Genomic DNA, 24,559 nt, shown 5'->3' with positions numbered 1-24,559 from the left:
GTACACAAAATAACGACGAGGACGGCGTTAGGGAAGCAGCAGCCGCATCACGTCGTCCCGTGAAACACTCGTTGACATCGAAAATCGGAAAAGCTTCCAGAAACCAAGCAATGATGGCGCATTCGTTGTTGTTTGGGGACGGAAAGAATTTGTTCCCCTGTCAAGAGGTGTTCTTGGAGATATATCTCGTGGGAAGCTCTACTGACGACATCCAACCAAACAGAGACACACACACTCAGGCAGATGCGCTTTCAATCCCGGAACCAACAACGCCTGGCCGTAGCGGGAATGAGAGAAAACTAAGAGGCAACCACCATCGCCACCCGACAACCAGTTGAAGGCGAACTGCTGCTGAATTGAGCGAGCAAACTTTTTATCCTTGTTAGTTACGGGTAAGGGATGACATTCGCTGGCGAATATCGTCGTCACCAACACCATCGAGACCCCACCAAAGGGACCAAGCGTTTATAAAAGTGGTACAGCAAAACTGCAAGTGCTTAGTGCCAGAGCAAGTCTCGTATTATAGCGGATATATCACTTCAGGACTAGTACTTCACTGTGCCCTGCACTCAAGCATGTACGCGGATGCCTTCCCGGAAATGACACAATCTGTTGCCACACATCTCCGCAATATATGTAGGATTTCGCGTGGTTTGAATGGTGTCATCCGCGTACCAAGAATCAATTCCATCTATCTCCCTCCCCGAAGCTGTAACCACCAAAGTGAAGTGATCTAGAAAACATTCCCTGGGATTTATCCTTTTACCGAAAAGCTCCATCATGTTCCACCCGGAGGCGGCTTCGAAGAGAGATGCACACGGAACCATCCAGCCTTGAATATCCCAGCGTATGAAGAGTTCCTGTACAGAGCAGAGACAAACAAAATGGAAAATGCTACCAACAGGGAAAGCAGCAGAATCATCGCCAGCACCGAGAGACAAGAGATTGACACTTGACTCCAAGAATGATTTGAGAGCTGTCAATGCTGTGCGAGGCGCAAAAGCTCCGGCTCCAAGAGTACACACATATTTACCAGCCTTTGGGGTTGTGGGGGCGTGCGGGAGTGGATTGTCTTACACAAACACAATTCTATTCCAGCGACGACGACGACGACGGCGAGAAAAGACGACGACATCAATCAAACGAAAGCAAAGTTGACGGAGTTAAGTAATGTTTGTTCAGGTTCGCTTCTATTCCGAAACCATTCTCTTTCTGTCGCAATTTTTTGGGTTGGTAGCAAAAACCCTTTGCAGCACAGAGGAACCACAACTCTAGCGCACAAGAACAAAACCCCACCGCAATCTTCTGCGCAAACGGGCACAATGTGTCTTGAGGTACTACTACTTTAGCCTAAATGGAACGGTGTGGCACCGTAACGGGATGAACATATTCTTCAGCATTATTTTGCCCTCGTCTGCACAACAACCAACCGAAATCCCCATCATCCCGCTGAGACGAAGACGATGATGCTCTGTGCTGACGATACTCCAGGAACTCGAACGACAGTTATTTTTTGCCGTGCCGAAGAAAGTGTTTCGCCTCTTTCCCGTGGTTGGAGAAAGTTTGGAGCATGCAAAAGTAAACATCATCACGCGCAAACGGTTCTTCCTTCAGTCGACTAGCAAAGGTCCCGCGATTTCGCGCATTGTATTCGTGACGGATGGATGCTTTCTCACGACCACGACGACGACGACGACGACGACGACGACGACGACGACGACGACGATGCCGGCCATCATTCAAAGCCGTAGGCACTTCAAGCGGTTGGAACGAGCTCAGGCAATCGCTCGTGTAACGACTTTGGTAATGCTAGTAGACGACACGGGAGCTTATGTTGTGGTAAATCTTACGGCAAAACATTCCCCACGAGTGTCAACACGAACGGATCCGAGACAGGTGCTGGTCGTTGCTTTCTAGCTCCTTCTCGGGTTAACAATCACTGCTTTACTGGCTTACTGGCTTACTGATGCACAAAGAATCCATTCTCTACGCCACGATTGTTAGCTGTGGTAAAGACTCGTAGCAGAGGCCATCATATCTCCAACGAGAATATCTCCGCAAGGGGAATAGTTGTAGTCACCTTTGTGGTGATTTTCATCGATTTTTGCACCACTTCCATCAAAATTCAAAATCTCATGAATATTGCTATTAGTCACATCTAATAATGCTTGACAGTGAACAAATTAGACGACCTATCCGTCTGGGATCATAGAGTTCAATATGGTCAAGATGTTCACAGTGTTGAACAAGATGTAGGACACCTTTCTTGTCAAACAGAACAAAACCATAAAACCATCCTCTTACTTCTTCATCCGCCTGTTGTGCTCTTTCTTCTAGTAAGCAACCAAGATGTGGCAAAATGCTGTCTGAAAACATTTCCCAACCCGCATAACCCAAACCACGAATGAGCGAGGAATGCAAATCAGAGCCAAAAAGGTGAACAACAGAACGCCGCTCTTCAACTCTGCTCCTCTACCGCAGGCGATGTACAAAACGGTGCACGAAAATAAAATGGCACCATCCGCCGAACCATCAACATCACCAATGCTGCTGCCCACCCACGTGTACGGATACGATGCTGAAAACCTGTCATAAAACGGTATAATTTTACTACGATTTGAATTCGTGAGATGGGTGTGTGCGAGAAGGTAGAAGAAGCTGACATTCAATGAGCCCTGTAAAGGTAAAAATGGCCGAAACAAGGGAGAGGTGTCGTCGTTTCGACGGTGAAAGGTATGAAATCGTTAATACGAACGGCGGAATAGTGGTACATAAAATATATTAACAAATGAATTGTTATTAGCCATGGGTGAGAGAATGAAGTCACCGCAAGATGGTTTACTTTATACAGCGAACTTTACACCAGAGGAAGTAACCGCTTCAATGACATACCGGGTAAACGTATTGAGTAGCGCCGAGCTGATTCTGGATTCAAATCTCGAGCATACCAACATCGTGGATAAAAGTTTTTGACATACAATAAGCATTCAAAATATGGAACGTCTCAGAAATCTTCAGGGAGGACTTAAAAACAAATCCCTGTTTCCTCCAATTCTCTATTACCCATTGTTCTGGATACTCTCCGTTTTCTACTCTATTATCCTATTTGCACTGATAACATTATGACATTGCACCCCGCACAAAGAAGCGCCCACGCTGTTCTCGTCTCTTCTACCGAAGCTTAAACTGCAACCACCCAAAGCGCCTACCCGAAGGAAGCACCATAATACCTAAGCATGATGTCAAACGACGCGAAGGATAATTTTCTCCAATCCAATGAGCTCTCCACACAGAGCGCACAGTTTGCACCTACTTTTCTGCTGCACCCAACGGGTGTACACACACACACACATACAGTGCCACTGCCGCCACCTTTGGCATGACACCTATAACATGGGCTCTGCGTTGTGAGCTGTTCGGTGTCCGTCGGTGCACAAGAAACATGACCTCTCCCCGCAACAAGGAGTAACAATCAACCAACACGCACCGCAGCATGACATGACAAGGGAGGGGAGTGAAGGGAGAGTTGCTTGGCCAAGTGCAACCCCCACCGTGGCGGACAAGTAAATTGAAACCTTTCTACGCCCGGAATCCATCCGTGACACCTTGTGCTGCTGCTGCTGCTATACACTTCGCCCCCGTGCACTCTCGTTGTGGGCCAATGTTATTGCATTTAAAATCACTCGTTTGCGTTGCTTTGGCCCCATGTGTGTGTGTGTGTGCTTGTTGAAACTGACACCTCTATTAGGCGATAGGTCGGTGGTGGTACACCGCTTTGGCTTCACCCGGTAAACACGCTATTGCCGCCAACGGAGAAGAAGGTCAGGAAGGTTGTAAACTTACACAAAATGACCGATTGAAGTTGAAGCTGTTGAAGTGGTGTAATCGTGACGCGCCAGAGGGGATGACGATGGTGGTACAGGGCAGGGCAAGGCAAGCTGGCAGGGATGATCGGTGGCCTACAAACACACACAAACGCCGATGTTAATCCTTAGAAAACAACTTAAGCCCCTGGTAAATCCGCTGTGTGCTTGCCTCTCGCGCTATTTGCATCGCCACCCCGGGAGAGGATGGGGGGGGGGGGGGTTCACCTTCACACACTTGATCGCTTTTTACGCACTTCCAACCCCACCACTTGGGCCAATCACGTAAAGGTGAAATCTTCTTCCAACTTTGAAAACTACCGCACCAAAATAAGCCTCATCAGGTTCCCTTTCTTCTCTTCCTCGTGTTTCGGAAATTTAATCACTTCTCTGACACTCGGTTCTCATTTGTTGTCGTCGTCAAAAAAAAAATCCTACCCAAACTTAACTGGCCGCCCCATAAGGAGCCGCGTCCGATTAGCGGACGGATTAACAGAAGCGCGTTACAATTTATTCCACCGGAAGCTGACGGTAAACCGCTGCCCATCTCTAACCACATGCTAGAAAGAGCAAGGGAGCGCGTCATAGTCATAACCCCATCACGGCCTGGCATGTGACCGAACTTCGACGGCAAGAAGAGCGAGTTAAATTGAGCAGCTTGACAATCCAATCATCACCGTCACCAGCGGGATGAGAAGCAGCGCTGCCACGACGACGATGGCACACAGATCGAGATAAACCGGACCCGCACCAAACATTCATAATGTGTCCACGCACAAGCACGCCGATGTCTGAAGAGAAAATTTAACGATTCTACGCACCACACATACACACCAAATGGAGGAGTGGTTCAGGGGTGAGTTAAAGCACCACACCCCCAAACGGCCGTCACACCAAACGGCCTCTCTCCCTTAAATGCCTCGAGGCAGAGGCTAACGGAGAGTGGCACCGCGCTGCTAAATAAATGGGATTAGTTTATTTTCATTTGTGTGACACATGTGAATGTTTCGGGCGGTGCGCGCTCGTATCTTCCCCCAATGGCGGCTTGGGGCAGGCACGATAAGCTTCATTGACGAGAAATAACGCCCGAAACGAAACGGGCGACATTTGGATGGTTTTAAAACACACTGACTGGCGTACCGAAGGCCGCCACCCCGGGGGTTTTGTGGGGATCATTGAATTAAGGCAATTATTGTTTGTACTCTCCCTCTTTCACCCCCCCGGGGTTCTGCGTTGCTAGCGAAGAGGCATCTGTTTAATCCTGTTTAGCAGCAGGTTCATATGAATAAGCCATTTTTACTGCCATTATTGTACCAGCGAAAGGCAACAAAAATAAAAATGCTATTTCGACAGAATAAAGCAATAAGAAGCATTTCTGTGGTTACCCACTAGATGGCGGTAATGTATTTAGTAACCGTGTGAATCTGCACCCAAGAAACAAACTCAACACGTCCTTGTCCTGCCCACCAAGATCATCCAAAGCGGACAGAGAGCGAAAAAGCATTCTTATGTGTTGTTCCCAGGGGCCAATTCTGAAGCGTGTCATGCTGCCAAATTTACTGCACATTTCGTGTGCTGTCGATTAGACATCTTCATGCTTACGAATGTTCGCGATAAAAAGCGACAGCTCCGCTATAATAACAAAGCTCTTTTATAACCCATTCGCGCGTACGCTACTAATGAACACACGTCGTGATTAAAACGCTTCTATTTTAAGGCTAGGCAAGCGACATCTTCGATGTCTGCACGACGAGGACGCGGACGATGACGATGAGTATCACAAAAGCGTACTACTATCCAGCCGGTAGACGCTACGCCGTACGGTGGTTGTTGTGACATTCGAAACGATGTCTCTTTTGTAAGTGTAAATTAGAGCTCGTAAAGTAAGCTGTTTTCTAACGCAGACGCGCTCCGAAGGCTACACAACATCTATCGGGGGCGGTGTTTTCCACCCATGTCTCTCCTTTTTCTCTCTCCTTTCTCTCCTCGTCCGCAACATCATCAATTTATGGAGTCGTTTATTAACAATAACACGCTAAACATTGGCACGTGAAACATGTGAAACTCAGGGACTGAGAAAGAGAGCGAAACGAATAAAAAAAAACAAGATGGTTAAACTTTGTGCAAGTTTCCAACATCTCCTCACTCGTCGCCAGTTCCGAGTGTTGTTGGACATATTCCAGAGCTACACAACTCACAGGCACAAGAAGCAAATCAAAACACATAAATTAATCCTAATACTTCCACAACACCACCTCATCGGTTAGAGTGTTGTGGCACGCAGATCTGCTGATACGGTAGTCAAGACACGTTCCTGCCAAAAGCACGGTACACGTACCTTTGCAGCTCTTTCATTCCTACTGCTTTTCGCTCCCCTTCATTGCTGCTGCTGCTGCTGTTGTATCGCCTGAGAATCATGCACAACACAAATAAGCAATCCATCGGCCCCAAATCTACGTGCTGAGAGCTGTGAGCTGATCACAAACTTCATCATTGCACGGATCGGAGAGCTAGCAGTGATCCTTAAGACACGCCAGAAACGAAGCACCAAAGCTCTGTGTGTGAGCCATGATTGAAAATAACAGACCTGCGTCTCAACTCCTACACCACAGAGGTTTGCCACCATCATCGTGCAGCAACAGGGCCCCTTGGGGAAAACTCTGGCACAACTACGGTAAAAGTTCGCCAACATTCACACAAAAAAGCGCCCACATTCATTCCACAATCTTCTGAAGGCAGTAGTAGTCTTCTGTCGGTCCACTTTCGGTTCATTTAATTTCCTATCAGTTGGAAAGTTCTTCCAGCGCTCGAGCAGAAACACGCGGGCAACTCAGGGGTTTTTAGAAGCAGCAGCAGAGCAGTAAGGCAATTTGCTTGCCTGAAAAGCTCGGAGCCCCCGAGCCGCCGTGTGCTATCAAACCCGCCTGAAATGCCAATCCCAATGGAGAAGCAGCGCATGAAGTTCCGCATCCGTGCACAGTTGATATCTAATCCCGAGCAGCACAACCGGCGAAGGAAGATTGAACATTGGCAGAAAAGGCAACGGAACGATTTGATTCAATTGATATTGCTTGCTTGCAGGCACTAGAAACCTTGAAGCGAATATGTACGTGTATGTAGGTGTGTCTGTGTATCAGAATGCAATTGCAGAACAGAAGGAACTTTTCGCAGACGATCTACCACCGATTCCGGCACCTCACCACTCTATCCGATATCAACTTCATCATCATCATCATCATCATCATTTCCCAGGTCGTCATCGTAATTCCACAACAGAACACCGTACTCGGAGCTCAGGAGAAATACACGACAAGATGCAGTGATCCATTGCACAGCCATTTGCTGCACAGCATCTCCACCACCATCGGCTAAGCGCAAAAAGGTTTGTGCGACAGAAGAAGCCACATTAGGGATCGCAAAACGTTCCACCCGTCAGTGTGCATACATTCCGGCATGCTAGATGAGAAGCGTCATATTTACTTTTCCCAGGTCTGAGTCGTTCCTCTTTTTTCCTGGGACATGCAACGGGAAGAAACGTACTCACTGCTGTCGATCCGTATGAAGCGAGTCTGCTGTGTGTGTGTGGCCTCTTCCGGTAGATGACACCGTCTCTGCAAGTGCTCGCTCTTCTCACATTTCAACGGAAGCGTAACCTATACAGTTGCTAGTGAGTCTGCGAGCCGAACACCGCAAAATAATGAATAACGGAAGGGTGCACAAATGCCGGAGTCTTGTTGTTAGGTGTGCCGCAAAGTTGAAACCATTATTTTTTGTTTTGTGACACCTCAATCAGTGTATCTGACAGATAAAGTTAAATTACATCTGTATAATGCGACAAAACGGTTAGAAATTCATTGCTAGAAACATACATCTTCGTAGCACTTGTCAGAACTTTTGCAAACACCTCATCTTACACACACTCACTGTACCTAACACACCCTTTTAATGCATTCCTGGCAATCCGATGCGATGACGAAACACGTTCACAAAACGGTTTTATGAAGATGGCAACACAATCATTCACCGACAAGCAGAGCAAAATAAAAAGACATCAACCGGGAATAATGTCTCGCTGCTACCCACTCAGCGAAGGTGTCAGCAGCAGCAGCAGCATCATGAGAGGCGGCGGTAGCATTATGAAGATTATGCTATGAATGCATAATGATGATCTGCACACTACTCTACCGGCAGTGAATGGGGCGCCGCCTCCGGTATCTCTAACGACAAGAAATGAGCACTCCACACGCGAGCGCCCACACGGTTGGTGTTAAATCATGTTCCGTTTTGTTTGTTTCCTTTCGTCATGCAACTGTGGTGGCTCGAGGGGAGTGGGTTCGTCTATCACCCCACTGCTACCTACTATTTCCGTGGAACACACAGAAGTGGTGTGTGATGTATAACTCAATTTGGATTTAAATTTCATTAGACCGTGTACGAGAGTGAACTGATGTGACTGAAACCGAGCAAAAGCTATCAAAGTTTGTCGTCCCCCAGTGGTGTGTACTCATAGGGTAAATGGGTACGGGAAATTAAAACATCGCAACGACAAAACGGAGCTCAACGCCGGGTGAGTTAGGTGGTATTTCATCACCCTAACTTCCCTGAAAGCCCAATTAAACATTTATGATTGATTTCGAATCAATATAAAACCTCGTTCACTGCAAGATGAGAGATTAGAGATTCTAATAGAAGTCCATCCTTTTTACGTCAGTTTCGTAGTAATCGCACTATAGTCTAAATAACTCAGAAATGGTACCGGGACCTTGTTGCTCTTTTGCTCTGGATAGTTACTGCTACTGGGGCACCGTGACCAGGCACCGCCCTACGAAGAACGGTAACGAAGCAAACGAACGACCTACGGGGATTCAGATACGTGCCAGCAGAGGCAGGCACACACACACCCGGATAGGGTTTCTCTCTCAAGGCTCTTTTCGATTCGATTTCTATCACCATAAAAACCAGTGTTTTTGGCTGTACAGGGCACCAACAACAACCAGGCAAAACTGGCATACAAATAAGGCACACCAGGTATGCGCGCAATATGTGTTACGAGATCAAAATCCTAACCAAGGCAAGTGGCTTCCCTCGATCATCAGCATACACACCAACAATGCACGCTTCGTCTCGGCTGGGGGAGAAGGGAGGATGCTAAAATATTCCAATCCGAACACGATTATGTTAAAGACTCCCCGTGACGAAAAGCTCAATTCCTGTGAAGCCCCCGCTGGGCGGTAAAAGGGGCCCCCAGAATGCCCTTCGGTGGGACCACGATGGGAGAGAATATTGTCTACCAATTTCACCGACACAGACAGAAAAGGACAGAGAGAGAGAGAGAGACCTGAGACCAATCAAGATATCGGGCCGACCTGTGTGTCCCACAGGGAGTACCACTGGATAGAAATCCGCACAAAAGCTTGGTACATACCCTTCAAGGAAAATGAAGTCTCGGAATCTGTAGGGAGAAGCCAGTCTGGCATGAAAAAAGGTGACGGCATACACACGCGCACCCACCGACACACGGTAATGGAAAAACGAAATTGAGCAACAAAAAAGGTGAACAGATAAAGAGAGAGATAGAGAGCAGGGTATGAGTGTGTGTGTGTGTGTAAAGCCCTCGCTCAGTGCACACAAAGGTCGGGGCAAAAGAATTTGTAATACCACCGAGAAAATCGTCATAATCTTGTGCCGGCATTTTCCGCTCAACAAACGACCGTTTTCTCGGGCATTTCTCGCCACCCCTGCTGAAGCCCCTGCTTTGGCAGGCACACCGATTTTTCGCTCGATTCGCCGTGATTTGGTGGACCATGAACAAGCAGAGAGAGGGACACCACCGAAGAGTGTGTTGTGCTGTGTGCGCGCTTCTGCTACGGCTGTTCGGGGTTTACACCTTCTCAATCCCTCCTCTTCGTCCTGCCACCCTCAACCCACACAAAGTTGTAAAAAAGGGCTTTTTTCTTTCGGTTTGCACTTCTTTTGTTCTGGCTTTTCAAAAACCTGCTGCTCGTCGTCGTCGTCGTTCGCTTCTCCGTTTGCGTAACGTTTTTCTTCCCGCAGGCAAAGCTCAAATGCTGCCTATACGGTAGGAAGATGGTACGACACGGCAGCAACAGTAGCGCTTCGACTACTGGGTTTGGATATGGCAAGACATGGCTGTGAAAAATGCGCAACTTGTGCAAGAAAGCAGTGTGTGTGACTCTGCGCGAGACTGTCGGCAGCTGGCAGCAGAGCCGTCGTCGAGAAGAACAGGCACACACACACACACAAGGCGCCCTCTCTCTTAAGCAGCGTAAGAGTTGCATCTCCTCTTGGTAGCGGAATGCAATAGCAATATTAATATCCCAAGGTACCAACAACTCCATATTTCGCCTTGTACACTTGCCAGTTACGCTTGTCTTGCCAGTGGCAAGAGAGACGTGTAGAGCCAGGGCTAGGAGAAAGGAATCCGTCTGATGGATAACTAACAAATCGGCACCTCAAAGCACCCATTCATTGGCTCTGAAGCTACAGCATCGCAACAGTCCGGAGTGTGTCAGGATCGCTTCCAGCGTCAGCCGCCGGTGGCTGTATTCATGGGAATGAATCCCAAGCCCATGGGAAGATGCAAGACGCCGGGGACGAACGAACGAACGAACGATTCAGAAAAGAAAGGCGAAACAATTTTTCATCGGTAACTTTGATTGATCTCGGCCCGGACCGTTCGATGGGTTGATTCAATCGGTGATGGTGGAAATAAAGACGCTTACTGGGGAGATGATGCTCTTCTTGGCATTGGTCACCCCAAAGAAGGTTATTTAAGGCGTCTTCCCACACCCAGAGGGTGTTCGTTCGCGTGTTCGTTCTCTCGTGCAACTCCGTGCCTATAATGACAAAAACTTTGGAGGTTGCTAAATTGTACAGTAAATGTTGTATACTTTGTAACTTTGGACCTTAACGTTACATACTTTATGAGAGAAAGCAAACCGCTCCAAAAACACCAGCCGGGACCCAACAAAATGGAAGAAGACTCTCTGCGTGGAGCAATGTTCCAAACGCTGCGAGTTCCCAAAACACCATCGCGCGGCGTTCCGGTGGTACCAACTTGCCATAAAATCTCCACTTTTATAATCTCTTCTGCATCGTCATAGCAGCACCCGCAGCCTATTTGAAGCTTCAATGCTTTTTTTTTGTTGCGCTCTTTCCCTTTTCTTCTCGCTGGCGGCCGAAGACGTCCAAGACGGCCGGGACACACCATGTTTATTTTCTTTTTGCCACTTTTGCCACCAAGTACTTCGCTGTATGTGGAGGAGAGCTAGTCCCATCTAGAGCTAGAGACTCCGGGAGAGCAAGACATTCCCCGTAGCTGTGTGTGTGTTGCGCGGTGGTAAAGCGCTACCGTTTGCAACTGCTGCTTCCGTGGCGCTACACGATACACCGCGCCGGGCCTGGCTGCTAATCTCATAATTTCATGACAATTTAGCATAATATTGTTCACCACCGCCTGCTTTTTTCCCCCCTTGCACTCTCTTTCAGCTCAACAATCTCACACCACATCTTGCCCCCTGTAGAGGTTTGTGGTTGGTGGGCAGACTGACTGACCCGGGTGGCACGAAGCGCGAAAGCATCTCAGAGCTAGCAAATTTCAACTCAATCTACTGTAAACAAGCAGACAGCTTGGGGAAAACACAGAAAAACTCCCTTTTCTGCCTGCCTCAATAACAATCTTTCTCGCTCTCGCTCCACCAACGACCTCTCCAGAGAGCTCGGAGCACGGCCTGTCTCCAAGGGAGCCGCATGCCTATAAAGCCAGGCGTGCAGTAACAACGGCACAGCCCTCGCCACTCACCGTCGGACACGTTCGGGAATGTGCCTCACTCACGCGAACGCAGTGATGAAGCAAAACGCCAACGAGGGAGCACAAAAAAAAGCGGGGAATAATAGAGACACAGATGACTTTTTTCTGTGCTTTGGGCTTTCGCTGTTATTTTTATATTTCTTTTGCTATATCGTTTGCTTGGGGAGATCTGTTGGACAGCCATGCAAAGTAATGCTCTACAACTACACCGTGGATGGAGAGTGCCATCCCCTACTCGGACCAACTCGGAGTCCCTCTTTTGCGCGCTCTCTCTCTCTCTCTCACTCTATCGGTGCACTATAATGACACATCGCCCAGCTACCAACGAGAAGAGGCACACACAGAGACATAAACATAAAAATAAAATGACGGTAACAAAAAAGAAAAGAAAAGAAAGAAAATCCATGACAATCTTCCGTACGTACCGATGGGGAGATGGAGTAGTAGTATGTTCGGTTTCCCCGGTACCATAGCAAAACGGGAAGCAGCGGTTACTAGATTTAGAGAGCTGGCAGTATTTTTCACCCCTAAAACAAGACCCATCACTGCTACAACTCTCCAACCTCTGTATATTTCTTTATTTTGTTTTGTCTTGGCTGTTCCGAAAGCAATACAACAAGACAGGGCAACCTGCAAGCTGTGCTCGCTCTTCCTCCTCCTCCTCCTAGTCCGTCCGTATCCTTCACGATGTAGATGGCACCACTCTCGGTTCGCGGGATTAATGCGTCATCCATCCCCGTTTATTTTATTTGTGTACGCGCGTTTGTTGTCGTTTTATTGTTATTGCTATTGTTTTGTTTCGCTTTTCTTTTATTATTGTGACACACCGATGACAACTGTATCATCTCATCTCAGAAGGGTGTGTGTGTGTGACAGGGACGGTATGTCCCGGTCACGTTTACTGCCCCATCGCTTCTCGCTTCTCTTGCGAACAATTCGCATCAAGGCGCGAACGCGAAAAGACGTTCTCTGTGGGGCGCTCCTCTCTGCACACACACACACCTTTGGGTTGTTATTGTTACTTAAGATATATTTACGAGACTGCAGCGGAATTAATGTCACCTCACTCTACCACACTACCCCGAAATCATGTTCCATGCTTTCTTCGAGTGCACGAGAGACGATGTCGTCTCTCCCGGGCGTCTTCTGTCCCTGCCTGTATCCCAGCAATCTGTCACGCGATTGCCCCCCCCCCTCTCTGGCGGTAAATCATTGGCCCCACTCTCGGTTGTTGTGCCGTCTACCAACTTACAAGCGCACCGGCGGTCGTTATGGTGGCCCCCTTGGGTCGATGCACGTGAGTGGGTGTAGGTGAGTGGGTGTAGGTTCTTCGCTCGTTGAGCAGCAGTTGAGCGCGCTCGTTGCTGCTTCTGCTGCTGCGTTTCAACCAATTAGTGTCGTGTCGAATATTTTACGGACTGCTGGCGTTTTGGCACCGTGTCGTGCCTTTCCCCTTCCCGCCTGCGCCTTGGCCGAGCGCCTAATGGGCAACACAGAGCACCGGTAAACGAAACGGTCGGTGTGTTTGTTGACCGGAGGTGACCAACAACAAAAGCCAACCCCCCTCCGCAGGTGGTGTGTATTGATTTTCGAAAGCTTGCCAACGCGCACAGAAACATGGGTGTTGGCAACGGAAATCTTATCTACCCTTGCCGCCGCCGACGCCGGTTTGTTGTACCGTAATGATTGCACTGTCCATAAATCAATGCCTCAATGTCTCGCGCGCACTCGCGGAACGGCGATGATCGCTTACACGGCTGAACAGATGGGCTGCTGAGCGAAGGGGCAATAGGGGAAGAGGAATGGGAGGTATTTTGGGGCAGGGCAAATCAAAGTTGAGCTCTACGCGCAGGGAGGCTACAGAGAGAGAGAGAGCACGGACTGCTTCTGTTTTGATCCGGTTCGAAGGACTAAAACGTACTAGCGTGGTAGCGCAGCGGCCGGCTTCCTAACCAATTTCCTGCCGGAAGTTTCAATTTAATGCAGAATAATTAATGCTCTAATCGCTGTTAAATGCAAACAGAGCGAGAGGGAGAGGGAGAGAGAGAGAGAGATACACTCATCCAGTTGAATGGAGTTGATACAAAAAAAAAACGCTGCTTCTTTTAAATAATTACGAATAAAAGCACAACAACAGCAGCAAACAGAGAGTAACCGAAACTCGCTAAAAGCGGAACAACCATATTAATTGCACCTGCAAACGCAAAAGTTACACCTAATCAACACGCAGCGGGTGAAGAGAATGGAAATATGCTGGATATACTACAGCAAAAAGTAGAGGGGAAAAAAACTCCACCGAGCGCTCCCCCAACCCCCCTAATTATCTCGCGCTTTTAATTGTTTTCTATCCAACCATTTTCATCGCCTTCCCACACACACCCCCATCATCATCATCTCATCGCCAACAAAATGGGTATGAAATCGTGGAGCAGAAACACACACACACACACTTACACAAGCGCACACCATCGAGCTGAAAAATGAGCTGTTAATAATAATTGGAAAATTGTTTTCCTTCTCCCCATGCCGTGTACCAACCACCAACCACCCCCAACCCTCAGCAACATTAACACAGAGCCGGAAAAAGGTTCACATGTTTGGGGGGGTGGGGTGAGGGTGGCTAGATACACTTCTTTGTTTCTGCTGGTAGTATTCATTTTTAACAAATTTCCACCCTTGTATTTTTTTGTTGTTGTTGCCTTCCACCTCTTCTGCCTCCCTCTATTTTGGAACCACCACCAACAATTAATCATTTCGATGGCCACCACCAGCACACTCTGCTGTGCTGGAAAAAGTGAGGGAGGGGGTGGGGGACAGGAATTTAGCGGATGGTAAAGAAGCGAGGCAAAATGGTCGGTGTGTGTGTGTGTGTGTTGTAACATGTTGCAAACGCACCGAACCAACCAACAACAACACATCAACACCGAAGCCATCCAAATCCGATTATAGCACCGGTGAAGCGTTAACTACACCACCCACCCTCCGCCCGACCAGGTAACATTCCTATTGCTGGAAAAACAAGCGTACGTATGTGTGTGTGTGTGTGTGTGTGTGTGTGTGTGTGGTTGTTTGTGAGGCTAAAGCACAAAACTGTAACATATCTTATGCACGGTTTAACAAAGCGCGATAATAACACTCCGAGTGCAAGTGTTTCCAATTTTGTAAACTTACCTTCGTGCTTTTTTTTTGCTTTCTCTCTCCCTCTCTCTCTATGTAATGTAACCTTCCGGACAGAAGCAGCAAGAGGTTGGTTGTGTGCTATGCCGTACGAGCGCTGCGACGTCTATGTCTCCATTGTTCTGTAATTAGAATAAAACAAAGACATTTATAATTAAACGGTTTGTTTTAACGCGGAAAGGGAAAAGTGAAATTAATTTAGAGCTAAAATGTGTTGATTTTGTTACTCTCTGTACCTTTCATTATTCATATTGCACCACACGGACGCGAACGGGCACAAGAAGCTGTGACAAACATCCGGCAATAATGCAATTCGTGTATGATTAAATAATTCGAATCGATTTAATTCAATTACACCTCAACAAACGGACATACGGTCCCATATATCGCATGCGAATGATATTTTTTCTCTCTCCTTTCCTATATCTATGTTTCGTTCTCGATGCCATTTCCCTGCATCGGACACAGACTAAGAGAGAGAGAGAGAAAGAGAGAGAAAGAGAGAGAAAGAGAGAGAGAGAGAGAGAGAAAGAGAAAGAGAGAGAGAGAGAGAGAGAGAGAGAGAGAGAGAGAGAGAGAGAGAGAAAGGTCGTCATCAATTTTTGGTACCTAGGGGTGTACATGAGCTTCGACATTGATTTTCCACTTGGATAGCGGCGGTATCCTGCGCGAAGATCGACATCGGAAAACCCTAGATTTGTGCAGAGCTAAATGTTGAGTTTGTGTGCAAAATCCATACACATACACACACACACACATTTGGCTATTCCATCACCCTCCCACCACTTTAGTCGAATTTGAAAAATGATTTTTCACGCCCGTTTTGATCCAGCGAAATGTTCACAAATCTGCATACTACTCGCGGGGGTTCTATGCACACTAGAGCGTATAGGCAAACAAATCCGTCCGAAGGGGGACTTTTTTTTTCCTGCCTACTCAATTCATCCCGACAGGAAAATCTGTTTTCTATCTACAGAAAAAAACCATGAGGCATTTTCACAGTCACACAAACAGTGATCATACTCAATTGTACATTCTGATTTGTGGATGTGGATGTCGGCCGGGAATGATTCATCAGTAAAAACTATCTTTTCACGCACAAACTAACATACAACATTCCACCTTCACAGACACACGCACACACACACACACACACACCAACATATGCATTTAACAGCATATTTTTCCAATAATCCCTCACGAGTTCCCCCACCGGAAGGAATGCAGGCAGGCAGAATGCACCTCTAAAAACGATTTGTGTGTTTGTGTGCGCGATGGTGGTGGTCGTTGGTTCAGCTTTCCGATTTCGAGCGCTGATGGTTTTTGGCAACCTACCCTGAATGTAGCCCACTTCTCTCCACTGCACCACACCAACTCCCACCCACCCAACCCATTCACGGCCTGGTGCTAATTCGTTCCGGTTTCCGCTTTTTCTACCGTCGGGCTTTTGCTGCTGTTAGTAGTGTTGCTGTTTGTGGGTTGCACTGATCGTGTGAACTATTTCATAATAAAGCGAACTGCACACACAGCGAACCTTTCTCGCCGACGACCCCCCCCATTGGGTGGGGTGGGAAGGTGGTGGAGTTTATGGTCGTGCGGTGTTTATATTTTTGGAACGCAGTCTCCCCCTACCCCGGGCGCGCCAGTTTTGAAGCGTGGAGTTTGCAAATGCAACGACGAATATGCAACCGTGACCCAAAGTGCGCCGATCGAGTGGCTGGGGCCGTACTTGCTGGAACGTAGCCCAAATTAAATTGGTGTCAATCAATTTCGAATACCGGCTCCCATTTTTGGTGCCCGGGCCAACTAGACCCCATCCCATTCCCTGTCCCAGAATGATGTCGAAGAAGTACAATATGTTTCAACGCGCCAGCACACGCGAGAGCACTGCGCGGAATGAACTGGTGAAGGAATAATCGATTAGCCCGAGAGTTTATTACGGACCGAGGAAGCTTTTTGGGGAAAAAATAAAATAAAATTATAAATCAATTACGCTTCCACACGGCGGCAGCTAAAATGGAGCAAAGCGTTCGAGTTTGTTGTGTTAATCGACACGTTTCATCGGAGTAATAAACGAAATGCACGGGGAAGAGTTGCGATTTAGCACGGGCGTTGTTGCTGTTGGCATGTTCAAAGGTCTATTTTTATACCTCTCACACCAACACACACACACACACACACACATGACAGAATTCCCTTCAACAACCACACAACATAATCAAACCTGAGAGAGTGATTGCTCAAATTTGATTCTACATGCTGCACTAACTCATTTAAACCGATCGTTCCTCCTGCTTTGCTCAACAATCTGGCCGGAAAATTGTTCGAAACTCTTGTTCCGTGCGATTTCATTCGAAACGAACGCGCACACACACACACTTCCGTTTTCCGGCTTTGCTGCTGGTGCCACCACTCCCCTATTTGGGGTCATTCATGCGTTGTCGTTAGGGACAGGATTCACGCAGGATTATACATAATCGGCTAACTGTGCAGCTGCTGCTGCTACTGCGGCTACTGCTAGCATCCCCCCCCCCCCATCGATACCGGAAGAGGATTGAATTTTGGAAAGAAAAAAAGGTGCATCTACCTCTATGCACCAAACATGCGGCTCTAGGTTATAGGGAAAATACACTCGAAAAAGATAATACGAGCACGAGCCGACGAGTGGACGATTCGTTGCGATTCGATACACATTTTTTTTCCAATGGTCTTTTTTCCAATGGGAAAACCAGGAGCAGCTAGTGGAGAAGATATTTTTTGTACCTATCATCATGGTTTGTCTATCGAGATGGGTTGAAATACTCTTTCAACTACGACTCGGGGTTTTTGCTGTAGAGAGCATAGCTTTTGAGGATGTTGTTAGGGATTCCCCTACCTCAGCGAATTTGTTCTTCTGTTTTTTGTTATTTTCGTTGTGTGTTGCATCATTTTTTTGTTGCTACCGGAAACATCACCACTTCACTATGTTTGAGGGATGCCGATGCCGAAACTTGTACGTATCTTTTATAAATGCAACCGCCGTGTGTTCTGCCCATTTTTTGTTGGCACCTCTCGCATTGCAATCCTTTTTTTCATTTCGGCCCCTCGAGAGAAGTTTTCACTCGATCGAACATACCATTTTTCGGAACCGATGGCTCTCAGGGCCGGATGTGAAAGAGCGCTAGAAGAGAAAAAGGTAACAAAACCAAACGGACAACGCTCTCGAGGATGAAATCTATCCCGCACCTAACAAAAAAAAACAATGTGTCTTGCAAAAAAAAGAGGAAACCAAAAAGGCCATAGAAATAAAAGGGGTAGCAACCCTTGTACAAAACAGACACACGACATACCGGGGTTGCAACTGTGTCCCGGGGAGTCCTTGTTGATGACGTCCCGCGCGTGTATAACTCACGTATACGTTGAAAGAGCTCAAGTAAGTACTCTAAATCTTTTTTGTTTTATTTCCCCGGTTTTCGAGCTGGCTTCCGCTGGCTGTCAATCTCGGTTACCGATCAACTACTACCGGAAGGTGGATGCACCGCCGCCAAGACTCTCGCTCTCTTTTACAACGCCAACAATCACAGCGCGCGCCAGAGCTGCTTCTCGCTTACCGACAGGACGACAGGGCGCGCCATCAAATAAAACTCATAAAAACATTTTCCAAAATGCAAAAAAAAATAATGGAAGCATCAAATCAGGAAACAAATAGGGAGGAAAAATCTCGCTTGCTCGTCCCAAAACCACACAAACGTGAAGGGAGCGAAACACACACACATACGGTGAAAATAGCGAACAAAACGGTACTTGAACATCGGAATCACTCCCGGGTGATGACTGTTTTGATAAGATTATAAAAAGAAATGGAGCTTCGCGTAGAGTTGGTTGGTTGTGGTGTGGGTGTTGTATGCCAAGCGGATTTTCCTACCCACTTATCCGTGGGAGCAGCGAGAGAGCGAGAGAGAGAAAGAGCACTCGAGTGGTTCTCTGGTCGACGATGTGTTGTGGCGCGTCGGCAGCGTTTGCCTTTTCGTTATGCTGCCGAGTGGCAGCACACCAACACACACACACACACACACACACACACACACACACACAGATCTTCCGTTCGCTGTTCACATCCATCCATCCAACTTGCTTTATCTATTACGACTGTATAAAACGTAATAAAAAAAAAACCAACAACCACCCCCCAACAGTATGGGAACGGGGGGGGGGGGAAGGAAGGAAAAGCAAACGCTCTTTTCCCCGACGCTACTAAAATCCGTGTTTAACACTTTGTTATTTTTCTGTGACAGCGAAAGCTTTGTCGGATTTTCACCGTCGGCGGGTTTCTGAGGTTCGGGGAAGTTGATTTTATTTGAGCGGAAAATGACACATACCACCTCCCTCGTCCTCCCGTAAACCACTCACCCCTTTTATTGCAGCAAGGGATCGCTGCCGCACACAGAAATTTCACACCTTCTTGCTTCAAGTGGAGTGTTATTTTATATATATTTGCGAGCAAGCGAGAGCAGCATGTGACAGGCAGACAGCTCTAGAGGCAAGGTTATCCCTTTTATAGGGTACTTTTTCAAGCAATGAATTACATTAAATTGCAAAAGGATATTTTTAAAGCTTGGAACAAAAAGCGACACCTTTGGCAAGGCGGGTTTGTATTAATGATATTCATCTGATCACTGTGGCAAAAACATTCTCAGCTGTACAATCGCTCAAGCCGGTTTAAATTGAAATATTGGAATTTAAAGGAACTTAAGAGAAAGAGAAAAAGAGAGAAACTTCACAGCGCTTCAGTAAAGCACACCAAACACATACACACTCGACTCCCCAACTGCAACCTGATAAACAACAAAGTACGCCAAATAAACAAACATTATCACACCAATTGCATCATAATCATTCGTGCTATTGGGCCACCGCCTTTTCAAATGAAGAACACTGGATTAAGCGTACCACATCGCATCGCATACTGCCCTCTAATCGAATCCGATCCGGCCACAACCGTCCACGGGCGAGATGGCACGAAACGGCACCAAAACGTTCCACAGACACATTACCGTTCCCGTCAAACGGGTTTTTTGCTGATCGATTTCGACTACTTTTTTGGCACGCCACGCTCGAAGTACGAGTGTCACGTACAGAGGTTGCTCGCGCATTTCATCCCCAAAACTCCCTCCCCCTCTCTACTGCAACATACAACGAGCGAACGAACGGACGAATGAAGTGATTTATTGAAGCGAATCGATTCTTATCGCGTGTCATGACGTACACTCCTCCTCCCCATGGGAGGGAGGTTGGGGTTGGGGCAGCAGTTCATCATCGTGCCTTTGCTGGGATGCATCACACACTCAGCGGAGGGTTGCGTGTGTCTAGTGGTGTGCTCGCTGGAGCGCTCTCCCTCGATTCCAATCCGATTACGACTATTGTTAGTACGAATCGAAACCCTTTAGTTCCGCCCAAAACCGTCCAGAGTCGGAGTCGTCCTGTGTTAGCTGGAGTCGGGCGGAGTCGGAGTCGCCCAGAGTTGTCCGAAGTCATCTGGGGTGTTTTTTCGCTTGGCGTATGCAGACCTTTCTTTCTACGAATAACGGTTTGAGTGGACCGGAGACAGCAAGAATTAATGTCAGAAATGCCTGACCATAAAAACATTGTCTCCGGCCGACTTTGGACGGCCCCGATTCCAGTAAACTTCGATCTCGGACCACTTTGGATAACTTCGGATGACTCCGGATGACTCCGGATAACTTCGGATGACTCCGGATGACTCCGGATGACTCCGGATGACTCCGGATGACTCCGGATGACTCCGGATGACTCCGGATGACTCCGGATGACTCCGAATGACTCCGGATGACTCCGGATGACTCCGGATGACTCCGGATGACTCCGGATGACTCCGGATGACTCCGGATGACTCCGGATGACTCCGGATGACTCCGGATGACTCCGGATGACTCCGGATGACTCCGGATGACTCCGGATGACTCCGGATGACTCCGGATGACTCCGGATGACTCCGGATGACTCCGGATGACTCCGGATGACTCCGGATGACTCCGGATGACTCCGGATGACTCCGGATGACCTCGGATGACTCCGGATGACTCCGGATGACTTTGGATAACTCCGGATGACTCCCGATGACTGCGGATGACTTAGGATAACTCCGGATGACTCCCGATGACTCCGGATGACTCCGGATGACTCCGGATGACTCCCGATAACTCCCGATGACTCCGGATGACTACGGATGACTACGGATGACTACGGATGACTACGGATGACTACGGATGACTCCGGATTACTCCGGATAACTCCGGATAACTCCGGATAACTCCGGATAACTCCGAATAATTCCGGATGACTCCGGATGACTCCCGATGACTCCCGATGACTCCCGATGACTCCGGACGACTCCCGATGACTCCGGATGACTCCGGATGATTTCGAATGACTCCGGATGACTCCGGATGACTCCGGATGACTCCGGATGACACCGGATGACACCGGATGACTCCGGATGACTCCAGATGACTCCGAGACCGGCCGACTTCGGACGATTCTGGATGACTCCACACAATTCCAAAACGGCTCCGGAAAATGCTGGACGGACCTACCTTCCGGAGTCCATTCCGTATTTTTGAAAGCTTTACCCATCACTAGTGTGTACGAAAAGCGCCCATGCGCGCCATCAACATCATCATCGTGTACCTCATTTCACCCAAGAGTGCGAGGAGAAACGTCAGTCGCCCATTTCATCCCTCTCTATTTTGAAATACACTGCTCGCGGCTGTTAATGTGTGCAAGAACAGGGAAATAATGATGACCCACACGGCCACCACCAACCATCCAACATACTACGACGCAGCCTAGAGAACGAAACTCGCTTATCCCCCGGGGGGGTTTGTGGTTTGTCCGAAATGGGCAGGAAGCCACATTCACACCGCGGGACAATTCCACCACACAAAAGGGAGCAGACAGGGACGTTTATCGATTATCAGCATCGCCAACATCATCATCATCATGCCTGGGAGGGTGGCCAAGGCGCACACACATGTGTTAGGCGCATCCTGTAGTGCACACACAGAACGGGAGAAAGTGCTGGTGTTGATATGCATTGAAATAATTGCACCAAACCACACACCACGGCTCCACGGCAGGTCAGTGGTGATGATAGTGCAGCAAATTATCGCAAATACTCATTAATCGCATACCAGATGATTACTGGATGTTGTGCTGGTGCATGGTGCTTCGAACGGCGACAAAGCAGTAGCGCACAGGATGACAACACGCCTCCTCTCCTAACAGAGACCGTACATCCCATCCATAAAACATAACCTGCTAACACTGAGAGAGCGATTTGTGCTGGTGCATAATACACCGTTCATGAACACGCACACCGTGGATGAATGGGGTATTAAATTACTCCCGAAAAAGCTCATAAACTGAGGGATATGAAACAGGCCCTGTTGGACATTGTGGCATTATTCCCTCCTCAGAGCAGCTTGTCAAACTCATAGGAGCGACAACTTCAACCAGGGCCGGTATAAATAGAGCGCGTCTTCTCGTTTCGCAATCGCGTTCAATTATCAGCGCGTACAAGGTTATCGCGCATTGCTTGACTCCCTTAATTAGACCCTCGTGCGCGCACGCTGCCCTGAAAATAGCAACAAATTAACAGACACAATCGATTCGATTGCAGAGGGAGAGAAGAAACCGCTTGACACCTTTACCGCGTTAAGGCTGTTCACGAAAGGCACACACATATTGCGAGAAAAAAAACGTGATAATCCAACACGCAATACAACCACACACACACACACAGGGGGGGCAAAAAAGAAAAGCAACTTAAATCACAACTTCGGTAGGCCGCATAAAAGCGTCATGTTTTTGATTACGACCCACACGACCCAACAAACACAACAAACACGACCACATTTCGGAAAGGGATTGTTGACTTAAGGGGGCACCCTTTTAATTTTTTTTTTTACTTCTCTTCTTTTCTTTCTCCGATAACACGCGTTCCCCTACTGTAACGTGCAGCCACGCCGGTGTCGATCAATCGGTAAGCCATCGGTAAATATTGAAAAAGTGAAAAAATAATCGTAATTAAACACTGCCGAACGTTGATAAGAGCTGTGTTTAAGAAAGGTTGCTACTGCGGTGCGCACACAGCTGGAGGAGGCGAGGACGTCGTTTGACGTCATATCTTGCTTGCCGCCCACAGACCACCCCTTGCACACGGCGGTGCGAGAAAAAATGCGGTAAGAATCTTGAGTAAAGCAAGAGGAAAAAAGCGAAAGCCATCCCGCATCTCCGTAACGCAGCAAAGGAATGAATAAATCGAACGCATCTATACATCGAGGAGCAGACGGGAAACCCCTCCCTAGAATGAAAATGAAAAAATGAAGTCCAATGAATTGGCTTCGATCAATTTCGAAACGAGTTCATCAATCAAAACCCCAGCGCCGGCACAGTCCCGGGCCAACCCCGTGGGTGTGCATATCACCCTCGCCACGGGTAAAATGCCCGGGGAGTGTTGTGTATCGTCAATTGATTGGCATTTGGATGGGAAAGGGAACGGTCCCTCTTCTACCAAACGAGATTCGCGCTTCAACCTTCTTCGCAGTGTCATTGTAATGCCCGCAGCAGCAGCAGCAGCAGCAGAAACGATGTCCTTTTGCACCCGAAGGGCATGAAAATAGAAAAATTAAATTGGGTACAGTACCCCCCGTGTTTCGCCCAGCTGCAAGGGCGCACAAAGCTGCTCGTCGTCCGTTACACGAGCAGTAGTTATCGGTTGCTACGATGAAAAATTAATTCCATTCCGACTCCAATTTGGCCAACAAAAACGCGGAGAAAGTCAACTTCCCCCCAGAGGGGGGGGGGGGGGGTTTGTCGAAGTTTGTCGACTAAGAAAAGCGGAAGGAAAAGTTCAAATCGTACCGACTCTCTATACTCTTCGGTCTCTTAAACCAAAACTCCACACTGTTGGGAAGAGGGCGGCCCTGAGAAGGATGTGTGTTTTCAGTCCGTGCAGTGTGCGGCATCCTCAACCGGAACCGAAACTGCACACCACCCAACCTCCGCCCCTCGCACTAGAGCTTTTCTAATTGATCCAATTAGTAGCGAAGTAATCCTCCTCCGTTTTCCTGTTGTTGGCAAATCAGATGCGAGCGAGCGCAAACAAACGGAACGCAGTGGAATAGAGATTTAAGTGCTGAGATAAGGGGAGACACGACGACGAACGGGGCTGAATCACGTAATGAATCACGGATCAGTGCGCGCACCCTCTGCTGGAGGTATTGGTCGGTGTACTACTTATTGCACCGTGATAGTGGATGAAAAATTTAACACACACACACACTCACACACACGGACCTTCGGCCCATCAAGCAAATGGAACAAGCACCACACCGTACACTCTAACAGTATCGACGCAACTAATCAAAAGAACACTATATATCTTTATCTGTATGCGTGTTTGAGTGCTAGGGCGGCTGTGTTTCGCTGTGTTTATTGACACTAAAAGCTTCTCCAAACGTTCGAACAACCCGATCGTAAACTAGTCATCTTCAGTGCACCACACCGTGGCGTGGTGTGTTCGAGGGAGTGGAAGAGATTGTGTGAGGCGCACGGCTGATTGTGTGTCCGATGGGGTCGTATTTTGCTCATGAAAGTTTCATACACCTTATACACTCAAGATGCTCAC

The 24,559-nt window shown here is 47.9% G+C and overlaps 1 protein-coding gene across 23 annotated transcripts in view; it reads right to left on the bottom strand.

Moving 5' to 3' along the window:
• The window catches only part of LOC1277259 (trithorax group protein osa), a 109,099-nt gene that overhangs the window by 43,989 nt on the left and 40,551 nt on the right, over positions 1–24,559 (bottom strand). For 22 of the 23 annotated variants that reach the window (XM_061643205.1, XM_061643224.1, XM_061643225.1 and 19 more), the window contains one exon: positions 14,866–14,993. The gene's annotated coding sequence lies outside the window, so the exon portion shown is untranslated. Of the gene's footprint in view, positions 1–3,843; positions 3,960–14,865; positions 14,994–24,559 lie in introns of those variants that run through there. The other variant, XM_061643209.1, reaches the window with a different exon arrangement.

Source organism: Anopheles gambiae, chromosome 2 (assembly GCF_943734735.2).
Source record: "Anopheles gambiae chromosome 2, idAnoGambNW_F1_1, whole genome shotgun sequence".
NCBI classification, from domain to species: domain Eukaryota; kingdom Metazoa; phylum Arthropoda; class Insecta; order Diptera; family Culicidae; genus Anopheles; species Anopheles gambiae.
This window is presented reverse-complemented; position numbering and strand designations above follow the sequence as displayed.